We start from the raw sequence: 14,115 nt of genomic DNA on the forward strand, positions 1-14,115 counted from the left end.
GTGCAAATGAGAACCCACCCCCCACCCATCCCCAAGGGGCTGAGACATTGTGCATTTGGTGGAATATCTGATTCACTGATCGCAGAGCTTTAGAAAGGGATTGTTGCCCACAGAACAATTCTCGAATCCTGCAAGTCACAACTTGTCATTGTCTCTCTAGATTGGAACAATGGTCGGTGTCGGGGCTGGTCCCATCCTCCCTGCGCTCCTGATACCTGAACAATCCTCTCAGAAATCTCAGGGCCTGTCAGAGAGAAGGGCTGATTCTCTGGGGTCCTCCTGTTTCTCTAGGAAGGAGCCCGTGACTCTTCTCTGAGGACCATGTTCTGGATCTCTCAGGAGGGGTTCAGACTCACTCCCCAAGCCAGCTGGAGCTCTGTGGTCAGTGCTCAAAAGAACCAGGCAGAGCTCTGGCTTGAAATCCCAGCTCCTTCCTCTGTCCTTCAAGGAGGAAGGCCCTGACACTGCGTTGCACTGACCATCTTGACCAAGGACGGCTGGGAGGACAGACTGGAAAATGGATCTAAGAGTGAAGGAAAACTTGCCGCCACCCTTCTCATTGGGCTCACCTCCAAGATGTAGAGGAGCTGGCCGGTGTCTGGGGACTCCACCAGCAGGTTCCCCAGCATGGTGTCCAGGAGATCTGGCAAGAACCTGTGCAGATCCTGAAAGCAAGGGAGAGCCATGGGTCAGAGTTAGGGAAACTGGGGCTACACCTGCCAGAGGATGGAAAGAGGAGTTTCTGGGAAGCACTGCTGAGACCCCTAAACACATATCCTGGCCTCTCTCAAGGACTGATGGCAGGATGACAGCTGGCTCTTGAGCTCCTCTGACTTTAGCATGATCTATCTGGACTTGGGTGGTGTCCTTCTCCATGCCCAGGGTGAAGACAGCGTGGAGGGCAGATCGGAGAAGCTGGGTCTCCAGCTCCAGGGCAGGTGTCATGGTGCTGGCAAGTGACAGGAGCTGGTATTAGACTGTGCAGTGTGAGGGTGGGACTGGCACCAACACACATGTGAAACTGCAGGGAAATAGGCACAGGCTGGCAAGAATGGAAACTGAAGCACCAAGCCAAGGAATGACAAAGTCAGTGTTTCCCAGACAGACAGTTGCAGTTCAGGAATAGTATCAGAGGGGTAGCCGTGTTAGTCTAGATCTGTAGTCCCAGCTCCTGACAAAGTGAGTATTCACCCACAAAAGCTCATGCTCCAAAACGTCTGTTAGTCTATAAGGTGCCACAGATTCTTTGCTGCTTTAGTTCAGGAAAAGTGACTGTTCCCTGGACCCTGCTGCCCCTTCTGTATCTCATCCTGGGAGCGAGCCTCTCCCCAAAGCCATTGCAATGTTACTGCAGTGAAAAGAACAGAGCAGCCAGGAGACAGTGAACCTTGCCCCCACCTCTGCCAGAGCAGCCACCTTTGGGAGGTGACCTGGAAGTGGGAGGGGCAGTGACTCCCAGCCCCGGGCCTGAGCAGCACCGGGGTTAGGGGAACCAAATGGGAAGGTCTAGGTACCTGAGGTTCCCACAGCAATCAGGGAGTTAGCTAGGACGGCACCGGGTGGAGAGTTATCAGGCAGCTGCTCAATGAGCTCCTGTGAGACCAAAGGAGACAAAGGAGTGTGTGAGATTCGGGTCTCACTGACACTTCCCAGTGAGGAGATTACACAGTCAGGGCCCCACACAGTCAGCAGCATCCCCCACCTGCTCCCACTCCTTTGATTTCCAATTTACATAATTCCCCATTTACAAGGAGCCAGAGCAGTACCTGCAGCAGGGAGCAGGAGTTGCTGGTGGCCTCAGAGGCACAGGCCCTGCAGTGCTTCGGGCACCAGGCACGAGGGCTGGATGATGCGGAGCTGGCGCATCACATTGGCCATGACACCCTCCTGCTGCAAGGAAACAAGAAACTGTCAGAGACCTCAGATGCCCCTGAGGAATCAGGGGAGATTAAGGGCCCCTGAATGAGCAGCATTTCCACCCAGCCCCTGCTCACCTCTGAGGGATGGATTCACCCTCCTAACCCCCAGGATGGAGTCTTGTTGTACTTTCTAGTGACCCTCAGCACTAACCCCCCTCCTTGTAGGGGGAGCTCCTGCCACCTCCCCCTCAGTGCCCCTCACAGCTGTTCCACCTCCAATCCACAGCTCAAGTTCTCAGACCCCTCTCCTCTACCCCCACCCAGGTTGGGCAGGGAGGAGGCTCTAGCAGGGGGGCAGGAGGGATACTGGCAGCAATGAAGTGGGATGTGGGGAGGTTGAGACCTTTCCCCAAGTCACCCCAGCCACTAATGCTGAAGCTGCAGGATGGCAACCATGGTGAATTGGGCGGATCGGCAGCCGCTGCTGACTGAATCCTCCCGTTCTCTCCAAGGATATTTTGCGCCCTAGGCGAAACTTCCACCTTGCATCCCACCTCCGATATCCATCCCCCACCTTCCTATGGCCAACTTCCCCCCAGGGGCCCAGATATTCACAAAGTGCAGGGGGCACAGGGGGGAGGAGGGGGCTGCAAAGAGGGGGGTCATATGGGGGCTCTTCCAGGAGGTGAAGGTGGCAGAGAGGGGGTGCACAGGATTGTTGCAGGGGGTGGAGGTGGCCAATAAGTGGAGGGGGCAGGGGTGTAGTGGCAGGGAAGAGATTGCACAGAGGCAAAAGGGGCTCGTTGCAGGGGATGCAGTGGCAGGGAGGGGTTTGCACAAGGAAGAAGTGGGCAGGGAGGTGGCTGTGCCCGGGGTTGTTGCAGAGGGGTGAGGGTGGCAGGGAGGGGGTTGCACAAGCGAGGAGTGGGCAGGAGGGAGATGGCAGGCGGCTGAGGGATCCCGAGGTTGATGCAGGGGTGAAGGTGACCGTGACTACCTTGGGGGGTTGCCGAGTGGAGGTTGCCTAGAGGCAAAAGTGGAAGGACAGGGTGGGTTGTTGGAGTGGGGGGTGCACAGGGGAGAAGGTAGCTGGTTGGAGGGGGTGGCACTGGCTGGGGAGGGGGTGCCCAGGTTGTCCCACATACACCATTCCCACCCCTGTCTCCAGAGCAGATCCAGCCCTGCCAGCAGCAGGACAAGCTTCCCCCGCACATGTACCTCAGCCCTGCCTGGTCACTCGCCATCACCTGTCAGTCCTTGGCCTTCCAGGCTCCCAGGGATGGGAGCAACTCTGGGTGTTGGCTCAGGGGACACAGACACTAGGCCACTGGGAACTGGGTGTAGGAGAGGTTCGCAGATGGCACCTGGGGAACACCCCTGCCCTTCCCAAGAGCGATAGCACCGTGTTCTAAGAACAGAAGTCTGGGATGAGCCAATGTTTGTCATTAATTAGCCAGGCTAAAGAGTTGGGCTGAGGCTGCTCCGGGGACAAGAAGGCTCCCTCCTGCTCATGGAGATGAATTCATCTCCCTTCTCAGGAGCACCTGCTCTCCCTCTCATTCCCCACCAGGCTCCTTGATGCCAGGCCAGCGAATAGGTCATAGGATGGGGATGAGGCCTGGGCCCTGCCCCAATCTCCTGAGTCTAATGCAGCTGCTCACCTTGTCCCCTATCAGCTGCTGGGCTTCCCCCAGGAGGGAGTAGGTGAGGACCAGCCCAGCCTGGCTGACACGCAGCAGGGGGTCATGGATGGCCAGCACTGCCGTGCGGACGAAGAACCTTCTCTGCCCCTCCGAGAAGAACTTTCCAAAGACCTAAAACCAACAGGACATGAGGCATTAGCACATTGCCCAGAGCCAGGCTCCAAATCTTGGGGCAAGAACATTATCTCCATCTAGTGGCCCCAGGATGCAGCCATTGCAGGGGACCCAGTCACTCCCACGCCCTCAGTTGTTTCATGCCCTGGCAGAGTGTCCTTACCTCCAGCACCGTGGCTGTGTTCCTGTAGCCCACGAGGCTGCTGTCCTGGTGCCAGTCCCAGACCCACAGGTCTTCGGCTTCATGGATGGTCAGGCCTGGGACGGAGACACACACACATTTGTCATTCTGGTTATAGAGCACGTGTCCTTCCAATCCCAGTCCTCGCTGTGTGCCTGGCCCAACACAACGGCAGGGGGTGGTGTAGCATACAGAAAGAGATAGACACTCGTTCGTGAGAAACAGGCCTGGGGAGAGGAAGTTATTGGCTCAGGGTCACACCAAGTGTCAGAAGTATGGATTGGACCCAGCAGTCCTTATTTCCAGGACCCTTCACTAACCCCTGCTGCACACTCCCTCCCACTGCTGGCAATTACAACCAGGTCCTCATGGCCACTCCCCCTGCCTTTGAGAGGGAATGAGCTCTGCTGTAGTGATTGCACCAATTAGTTTGTTCGACTTCTCGAGGGCTAATTTTAAAGATTTAAGGAAATTAGTTAGGGAAGTGGATTGGACAGAGGAACCTGTGGATTTAAATGCGGAGGAGGCCTGGACCAATCTCCTGAGTCTAATGCAGCTGCTCACCTTGTCCCCAATCAGCTGCTGGGCATCCCCCAGGAGGGAGTAGGTGAGGACCTGCCTAGCCTGGCTGACACGCAGCAGGGGGTCGTGGGTGGCCAGCACTGCCGTGTGGACGAAGAACCTTCTCTCCCCCTCCGAGAAGAACTTTCCGAACACCTAAAACCAACAGGGTGTGAAGCATTAGCAGATTGCCCAGAGCCAGGCTCCACGTCCTGGGGTTAGAACGGCGTCTCCATCTAGCTGCCCCAGGACGCAACCACTGCAGGGGACCCAGCCACCCCTACTCCCTGAACTGTCTCATGCCCTGGCAAAGTGTCCTTATCTTCCCTACCCTGGCTGTGTTCCTGTAGCCCAGGAGCCTGCTGGCCTGGTGCTAGTCCCAGACCCACAGGTCTTCGGCCTCATGGATGGTCAGGCCTGGGAAAGAGATACACACACATACACATTTGTCCTTCTGGTTGCAATGCTTGTGTCCTTCCAGTCTCATTGGTGGATGCACAGCGGGCACAGTCCTCGTTGCGTGCCTGGCCCAACAGACTTGCAGGGCATGGTGTAGAACACAGAAAGAGATAGAGCCTCATCCTCCAGCCAGGCTTGGTCTGAGAGATGATATTTCCCAGCTGGGTTCCTTATCCCCCTGGTGCAGCAGCAGCTGGTGGAACCAGGAAACCCACTCTCTGGCCTGCCAGCTGATGTCCTTGGCTGGATCACTGAGGGACAGACCCAGCTCTGCCACATGGTGACCCATCCTGGGGAATTCCGCTGAGTTCTAATGGAAAGGAGAGGGAGAAGGGATGCCATCATCATTTTCCTGTCAGCTCCCAGTACACCCTGGGCCAGGACTCTCCTTACCCTCAGCCCCTCTGCAGGACATGCTAGAGGATGGGAGCTAGAGCCAGACCCTTAATTTCCGCTGCCCCCAAGGGAGCCTGGAGTACAGGGATGTGGACAGGGCCCTCCATGAGGACTTGCTTCCTCAGCTGCTCCAGGATGACAGGAAGGCATGAACCTGGAGCACTGTTCCCTTAGAAGCACAGAGTCACCACTTAACTAGGACAAGAACTTGACTCTAGCCAAGCTCATTCTCTTCTCTCACTCTGTCACCCCAAGAGGAACACTCCTAATGCACACCCCCTGCAGCAGCAGATCCTATGGTCTGTCAGAGCAAGCCCACCTACGCCAGGAAGCTGGGGTCAGAGGTCACCTACATCAAACTCAGGGAGGGTGACGGTGAATCTGAACAGGGCCGTGCTTCTCCTAATGGCCCTGGCTCTCTCTTGCGACACTCTGGACACGATCCAGTAGTTAATGTGCTGTGGCAAAAGGAGGCAGCTCAAGATCAATGGGCAGATGCATGTGTTGTGCAAATGAGAACCCACCCCCTACCCGTCCCCAAGGGGCTGAGACATTGTGCATTTGGTGGAATATCTGATTCACTGATTGCAGAGCTTTAGAAGGGGATTGTTGCCTACAGGACAATTCTTGAATCCTGCAGGTCACAACTTGTCATTGTCTCTCTAGATTGGAACAATGTTCAGTGTTGAGGCTGGGCCCATCCTCCCTGCACTCCTGATACCTGAATAATCCCTCCAGGAATCTCAGGGCCTGTCAGAGAGAAGGGCTGAATTTCTGGGGCCCTCTTGTTTCTCTAGGAAGGAGCCTGTGACTCTTCTCTGAGGACCACGTTCTGGATCTCCCAGGAGAGGTTCAGACTCTCACTCCTCAAGCCAGCTGGGGCCCCGTGGTTAGTGCTCAACAGAACCAGGCACAGCTCTGGCTTGAAGTCCCAGCTCCTTCCTCTGTCCTTCAAGGAGGAAGGGCCTGACACTGCATTGCACTGACTGCCCTGACCAAGGATGGCCCACCAGGGGCCTGGCTGGGAGGACGGACTAGAAAATAGATCTAAGACTGAAGGTAAAATTGCCCCCACCCCTCTTGTTGGGCTCACCTCCAAGATGTAGTGGAGCCTGCCCGTGTCTGGAGACCCTGCCAGCAGCTTCCCCAGCATGGCGTCCAGGAGGTCTTTCAAGAGCCTATGCAGATCCGGAAAGCAAGGGAGAGCCATGGGTCAGAGTTAGGGAAACTGGGGCTACACCTGCCACAGGATGGGAAGAGGGGGTCTCTGGGAAGCACTGCTGAGACCCTCAAACACATATCCTGGCTTCTCTCATTCACATCCCACTGCAGGCAATTAGCAAGTGTTCCCCCAAATCTCTGTGTAGAATAAGGAGGTGACATACACAACAGCATCAATCAACCGGGAGAATTAGAAATCTGGGTGCCTCCCACCTGTTTTGCACTGAAAGAAATGATAATAAGAATATAACCTTAAACAGAAAGAAGATTTAGTAGGATACATACAACCAGGGGAAGATTCACTATGGGGAACACTACAAATCCATCCACCCACGAATAGATTCCAGTGAGAGGGGTCATAAAGCCCAGGCCATTAAACTCTCCCTTGGCTAAACTAATAAATGCCCCAGAATAATGACTGTCTCTCTTCTCGCTGCAGATGGAGGACACTGGCGACGGATGGTTCATCTTAGGATCTCTGGAACGTCGGAGGGTCTGGCTCTCTTACTGCCGAAGCAGGAGATCACAGATCTGAGCTGACGGCAAAGCCTTCACTGGCTCCTTTGGTGGATTACAGGAGCCAGGTAAGAATCAGATTCCTTGACAGATGTTAGTAGCCACAGTCTTGATCCAATGCCGTGCAAAGACGCTGGGCGTGGCTGCCTCGATGCGGGACAGCGCCTGCGTCACCACTGACCGTCCCTTCTCCGCTCTCTGTGGTGCGCCTGAGGCGCCCGCTAACAGGCCCTGCCCCCAACCAGTTCCAGCCAGTTCTCAGCCCTTCAAGTTCTGCCTGAAAACAGAGTTTTGGCGGGAAAATGCCATGAGCAAGGGCGCCAAGATGGAGTTCAAACCTTCCCTAACATATGCGCATATAATCACACAGCCAGCAGGATCCCCCACATGCCTCCTGCTCCTCCGATCACTGCCCACTAGTGACCAATCTCTGAATTTCTCCTGTCTCTTCTCCCCAAATCTTCAGCCCTGGCAATCCTTGCTCTCAGCTGCCCCTCCAGCACCAGCCAACCCGCACCCATCGGCCTGGAGAGACCCCTACCTGTCCCATGTCTCTGTCCTCACTCCAGCTTCTGGGTGCTGTATCTCGCTCACCACAATCCTCTCCACCACAGACATCTTGCAGCAGTGCGGCTCCAGTGTGTCCTGCCCTCTCTGCTGTGCAGCAAGACACGCAGGGTGCATGGCGTGCAGGAACACGAGGTGCTGGGCCTCATCCTGCACCCACCAGGAGTGGGGTTAGTGGAGAGAGAGCCAGTTAGCTAGGGACCGCCTGCCCCACCCACACCAGCTGCAGGCCTCAGGCCTCAATGGGGATAGTGGGGACCCACCCACTGTCCAAATCACCCACCACTCCAACAGGAGCCAGCGAATAGGACTGCTAACAGGGGAGTTTCAGTGGGAGTTTCCAGGGGGAGGTTCCAGAGGAGACTAAAGCAGAGAAACCAACAAGCCAGAAGAGGGAAGGGGCAGGGGTCTGCCAGTCCAAAGAGGTCTGCACCGTAGCGCCAGGCCTTGTGGTGATCCCGTGTGACATATCGAATGGAGGCACTTGAACTGCCAGGCAACAGAATGTTGAAGGGCATGAGGAGACAGAGGTAGCAGGCAGAGACACACTGAGGCATGACCGGGATGCCGTAGCTGTGGCATCGTACATGTCCCCCCTCGAGGGAGGTCCTGGAGGGCGCACCTGATAGAATAAAAAAAGGACGTTTTGTCTATGCATGAAAGTGCCCCGCCTGACTAGAACTGCTCGGAAGAAAAGACTAAGAGGACTGGAGATGGCAGAGTGGAAAGTCTGGCTGAGTTTTAGGAAGGGGTTTGAGCAGATGATGGAAGACAGACAGTGATGGAGGCACACGGGATAAGCTCAGTATGAGCAGATGGAAGCAGGACCAAAGAATTCTGAGGAGGGGCTGCTGGTTGAGAAAGTGGATGCGGTGAAGCATGTGACTAGGAGAACCAGGCAGAGGAAAAGACGGCCAGCGACGGAGAAATAAGAAACTCAGGAACAGGTTTTGCGATTGGAAAATGAAGATGGAGCACCAGCAGGTGCTCGCTGAAGGAGAGAGGGCGAGAAAAAGAGCGCGAGCGAGCTAGCCTGCAGAAGGAGGGGGAGGAGTCAATGGAGGCGACACCCAAGTATGAGCCCCTAGGAGGATGCTATCACCAAGGAGGCTGAGGGAAGCCATGTGCGAGGCCACGCCACGAATCGAGAGGACTTGCGGCCCATGCTTGTGGGGAGCGGATAGACCGGAGAATCACACTGTCGCTCAGAAAAAGGCAAGTCTACGTGATTGGAGGACTCTTTACTGAGATAGAATAACAGGCCTGTAACTAGACCTGATCGGGAGAACAGAAGGGTGTGCTGTCTGCCGGGGCTAAGGATACAGGATGTGGACCTGAGGCTGAAAAAGGATCCTAGCTGGGAGCTGGGAAAGAAATCCGTTGATTGTTTCCTTCATGTGGGAACTGAATAGATACGGCTAGTCACTCGCTGGACTGTATCAAGGAGGACATATGCCAGCTGTGACTGGGGAAGACCGCTCAAGGAAATCGAGGCTCTAAAGGTGATCTTCAGTGGGATTAGATCCTGGCTCGCCGAGCTCGGGTTCCTAGAGCGAGGCTTGGACGATAACAAGAGACGACAGATTATGATGATTATACAGATGGCCTCAGAGCAGGGCGCAGTGGTGCATAAGGAGGGCTTTGGGATGTGACGGTCATTGGGAACGCATTTACGGACAGACGACTGTTCGCTCGGGATGGACTTCATCTAAGCAAGGAGGGAAATAGACTTCTAGGATGGAGGCTCGCCGACCTCATTAAGAGAGCTTTAAACTAGGAAGTTGGGGAGAGATGGTTGTGGGAGATGTTCAGGAGATCTCCACGCCTGGAATTTAACCTGGAGGGAAGTAAACAAAGTGAGAGGGATACCCTTGTGGACCAAGAATTGACCCAAGGAGGAAAAGCGGAGTTGAAACTACCCTAACGGGTGATGCTGGTGGTAGAAAGTCTGTGCACGACGGGGGGAAAGAATGTCACTGACGACAAACGTCAAAAATTTAAAATGTCTGTACACTAATGCGAGAGCCTAGGGAACAAGATGGAGGAACTGGAGCTACTGGTGCAGGAAGTGAAACCGGATATTATAGGGATAACAGAAACCTGGTGGAATAGTACTCATGACTGGAGTACGGGTATTGAAGGCTATGTGCTGTTTAGAAAAGACAGGAAGAAAGGCAAAGGTGGTGGAGTAGCCTTGTACATCAATGATGGGTGAACTGTAATGAAATAAGAAGTGATGGAATAGATAAGACGGAGTCTGTCTGGGTAAAAATCACACTGGGTAAAAAAGCTACTAGAGCTTCCCCTGAGAGTAGTGCTTGGGTGTGCTACAGACCGCCGGGATCTGATTGGATATGGATAGAGACCTCTTTAATGTCTTTAATAAGTAAACACTAAGGGGAAATGTGTGATATGGGAGACTTCAACTTCCCAGATATAGACTGGAGGACGAGTGCTTGCAAGAATAATAGGGGTCAGATTTTTCTGGATGTGATAAGCGGATGGATTATTCTTCATCAAGTAGTTGAAAGTACCTACGAGAGGGGATGCCATTTTAGATTTGGTTTTGGTGAGTAGTGAGGACCTCGTAGAAGAAATGGTGGTAGGGGACAACCTTGGTTCGAGTGATCATGAGCTGATTCAATTCAAATTAGATGGAAGGATAAACAAACGTAGATCTGGGATTAGGGTTTTCGACTTCTCGAGGCTAATTTTAAAGAGTTAAGGAAATTTAGTTAGGGAAGTGGATTGGACGGAGGAACTTGTGGATTTAAATGCGGAGGAGGCCTGGAATTACTTTTAAGTCGCAGCTGCGGAAAAAACTGTCGAAGCCTGCATCCCAAGAAAAGGGGGAAAAAACCATGGGCAGAGTTGTAGGCCAAGCTGGATGAGCAAGCAACTCAGAGAGGGGATTAGGAAAAAGCAGAAAGCTTACAGGGAGTGGAAGAAAGGCGGGATTAGCAAGGGAAGCTACCTTAGTGAGGTCAGAACGTGTAGGATAAAGTGAGGAAGGCTAAAAGCCGCGTAGAACTGGACCTTGCAAAAGGGAATCAAAACCAATAGTAAAAGGTTCTACAGCCACATAAATAAGAAGAAAACAAAGAAAGAAGAAGTGGGGCCGCTATACACTTGAGGATGGAACGGAGGTTAAGGATAACCTAGGCATGGCCCAATATCTAAATAAGTACTTTGCCTCGGTCTTTAATAAGACTAGTGAGGAGTTTAGGGACGATGGAGGATGACAACGGGAATGTGGATATGGAGGGATATTACCGCATCTGAGGTAGAGGCCAAACTTGAACAGCTTAATGGGACAAAATCGGAGGGACCGGACAATCTCCACCCGAGGATATTAAAGGAACTGGCGCGTGAAATTGCGAGCCCGTTAGCGAGAATTTTAAGCAATCGGTAAACTCGGGGGTTGTGCGTACGACTGGAGAATTGCTAACGTAGTTCCTATTTTAAGAAAGGAATAAAAGTGATCCGGGTAATTATAGGCCTGTTAGCTTGACGTCTGTAGTGTGTAAGGTCTTGGAAAAAATTTTAAGGGAGAAAGTAGTTAAGGACATTGAGGTCAATGGTAATTGGGACGAATTGCAACATGGATTTACTAAAGGTAGATCGTGCCAAACCAACCTGATCTCCTTCTTTGAGAAGGTGACGGATTACTTAGACAAAGGAAATGCGGTAGATCTAATTTACCTCGATTTCAGTAAGGCGTTTGACACGGTTCCGCATGGGAACTGTTAGTTAATTGGAAAAGATGGGGATGAATGTTGAAAGTTGTAAGGTGGATAAGGAACTGGTTAAAGGGAGACTCCAGCGGGTCGTACTGAAGGGTGAACTGTCAGGCTGGAAGGAGGTTACTAGCGGAGTCCCTCAAGATCGGTTTGGGACCGATCTTATTTAACCTATTTATTACTGACCTTGGCACAAAGAGCGGGAATGTGTTAATAAAGTTTGCGGATGACACGAAGCTGGGGGGTATTGCTAACACGGAGAAGGACCGGGATACTATATCAGGAAGATCTGGACCACCTTGTACTAAAACTGGAGTAATAGTAATAGGATGAAATATAATAGTGAAAAGTGCAAGGTCATGCACTTAGGGATTAATAATAAGAATTTTAGATATACGTTGGGGACGCATCAGTTGGAAACGACGGAGGAGGAGAAGGACCTTGGGGTATTGGTTGATAGCAGGATGACTATGAGCCGCCAATGTGATATGGCTGTTAAAAAGCAAATGCGCGTTTTAGGATGCATCAGGCGAGGTATTTCCAAAGCAAGAGAGGAGGTGTTAGTGCGTTATAATACGGCGCTGGTGAGACCCCACCTGGATATTGTGTGCAGTTCTGGTGTCCCATGTTTAAGAAGGATGAATTCAAACTGGAACAGGTTCAGAGACGGGCTACTAGGATGATCCGAGGAATGGAAAATCTGCCTTATGAAAGGAGACTCAAAGAGCTTGGCTTGTTTAGCCTGGCCAAAAGAAGGCTCCGGGGGATATGCTTGCTCTATATAAATATATCAGGGGATTAACGTTAGGGAGGGAGAGGAATTATTTAAGTTTAGTACTAATGTAGGCACGAGGACGAATGGGTACAAACTGGATATTAGGAAGTTTAGACTTGAAATTAGACGAAGGTTTCTAACCATTAGGGGAGTGAAGTTCTGGAACAGCCTTCCGAGGGAAGTAGTGGGGCAAAAGACTTATCTGGCTTTAAGACTAAGCTTGATAAGTATATGGAGGGGATGTTATGATGGGATAGTTTAATTTGGGCAATTGATTTGGATTATCGGCAGATAAGTCTGCTCAATGGTCTGTGAGGGGATGTTGGATGGATGGGAACTGAGTTACTGCAGAGAATTCTTTCTTGGGTGCTGGCTGGTGAGTCTTGCCCACATGCTCAGGGTTTAGCTGATCGCCATATTTGGGGTCGGGGAAGGAATTTTCCTCCAGGGCGGATTGGCAGAGGCCCTGGAGGTTTTTCGCCTTCCTCTGCAGCGTGGGGCATGGGTCGCTTGCTGGTGGATTCCCTGCAGCTTGAGGTCTTCAAATCTCAATTTTGAGGATTTCAATAACTCAGTCATGGGTTTGGGGTTGTTATAAATGTGTATGGGTAGGGTTTTGTGGCCTGCCTTGTGCAGGAGGTCAGACTAGATGATCATATTGGTCCCTTCTGACCTATGAGTCTATGAGTCTATAATCAGGGTCAGGAACTAGGACAGTGCTGGTGCGGGGACAAGACTCCGGCTGGTGTCTGACAAACACGCCCACCTCTGGGGTCCCAGATCATGGAGGAGAAAGGTCCCCATTAGGGCTGGTGCATCATCAGGGACAGAACCCTCTGCAGGGGGTCAAGGTTCTGGGACAGGGCAGGACAATCTCGGTTCCAGCACAGCTGGGAAACGTTTGTACCTTTTCTCGGGCTTGGAGCTGCTCTCGGAGGTTACTGAGAGCAGCCTCCTCTGTGGCTACATCCACCCATTCCTCCTCTGAGTCCCTGGGGGTCCCTGCACCAGGGAAAGAAGGGGACAGAGTGACGCCTGCTGCCACTCAGGGAAAGGACAGAGGCATGGTGGGGCAATGTGCCTCCGTCCCATCGCCAGACCCAGGGCAGATCGGGCCCCCCCTCTCAGTGATGCCTTCGGCCCCCAACTCCTTCAGGAGTCCATAGCAAAGAGACATCCCCACATTGTCCTGGACTTCCTGGGAGGAGCCTCCCCACTGGCCTCTCCCATACTGGAGCACCAAGGACCATAGTGGCAGCCTCTAGTGTCATTGGGGTTTACATGGCTCAGGCCAGACCCCTGGGCTCAGGACCCACTCCCATAGCACTGGTCGAGTGCCTGTGCCCAGGGCGTTCACAGCCCCCTCCTCCCCTCTCCTTGACCCCAGCCTGACTCCTCACCTGGAACAAACCAGCCGTGCCCATCGGCCTCGCTGCTACCCAAGTCCCAGGTGCTGCCGCTGTCCCATGGGGAGTGGGTCGAGCTGCTGGTGCTGGGACAGGGATCCTCCACCTCCTGTCCTGGGGAGGCTGGAAGGTCCTCACTGACTGGGCAGGGCGATGCCTCCTGCTGGGAATAAGGCCCGGGCTCCTCGGGCCGGTGCTTTCCACACAACAAGCTCCAGAGCCACCCTGCCCGGCTCCCATCCTGCACTGGGTCCTGCCTGCCCAGCCGCAACCTGGGGCAGCTCCATTTCTGCCTGGCCTCTTCCACCTCAGCGTCTGCGCCAGGAGTGAGTTTTATCCACCAGAAGGCTGAGCAATTCCAACTCCTGACCTGGCCAGGAAGGAGGAGCCACTCCGCTCCTGGGGAAGATGGCAGCTGCTTCCCTCAGGCTCTGGGGCCACCTGCAGAGCCTTCTTCCTGAACATCCTCAGGAGCCTGGCCATCCTGGAACCAAGCAGGGAACAGACATGAGTCTGGGGTCAAGGCAGCCTCTTACTAACCAGCCTGCTCTTTGGTCCCTCCCCATCCCTGCCCCGGCCAGAGCAGCTCCTCCTCCCCACATAGGGGTGCAGGCTAC

At 53.5% G+C, this 14,115-nt stretch overlaps 2 long non-coding RNA genes across 4 annotated transcripts in view; both read right to left on the minus strand.

The window, feature by feature from the left end:
* Positions 1 to 14,115, minus strand: part of LOC116823546 (uncharacterized) — a 32,201-nt gene that overhangs the window by 10,319 nt on the left and 7,767 nt on the right. The window lies entirely within an intron of this gene.
* LOC142045904 (uncharacterized) lies at positions 4,747 to 6,456 on the minus strand. 2 transcript variants are annotated; one of them, XR_012654814.1, is made up of 3 exons: positions 6,367 to 6,456; positions 5,627 to 5,731; positions 4,747 to 4,835 (listed from the first exon to the last, which is right to left on the minus strand). It is a non-coding gene; the product is annotated as an uncharacterized LOC142045904 (long non-coding RNA). The 2 variants fall into 2 exon arrangements; XR_012654813.1 differs by having other exon boundaries at positions 4,747 to 5,187.

Source organism: Chelonoidis abingdonii, chromosome 24, assembly GCF_003597395.2.
Source record: "Chelonoidis abingdonii isolate Lonesome George chromosome 24, CheloAbing_2.0, whole genome shotgun sequence".
Taxonomy (NCBI): domain Eukaryota; kingdom Metazoa; phylum Chordata; order Testudines; family Testudinidae; genus Chelonoidis; species Chelonoidis abingdonii.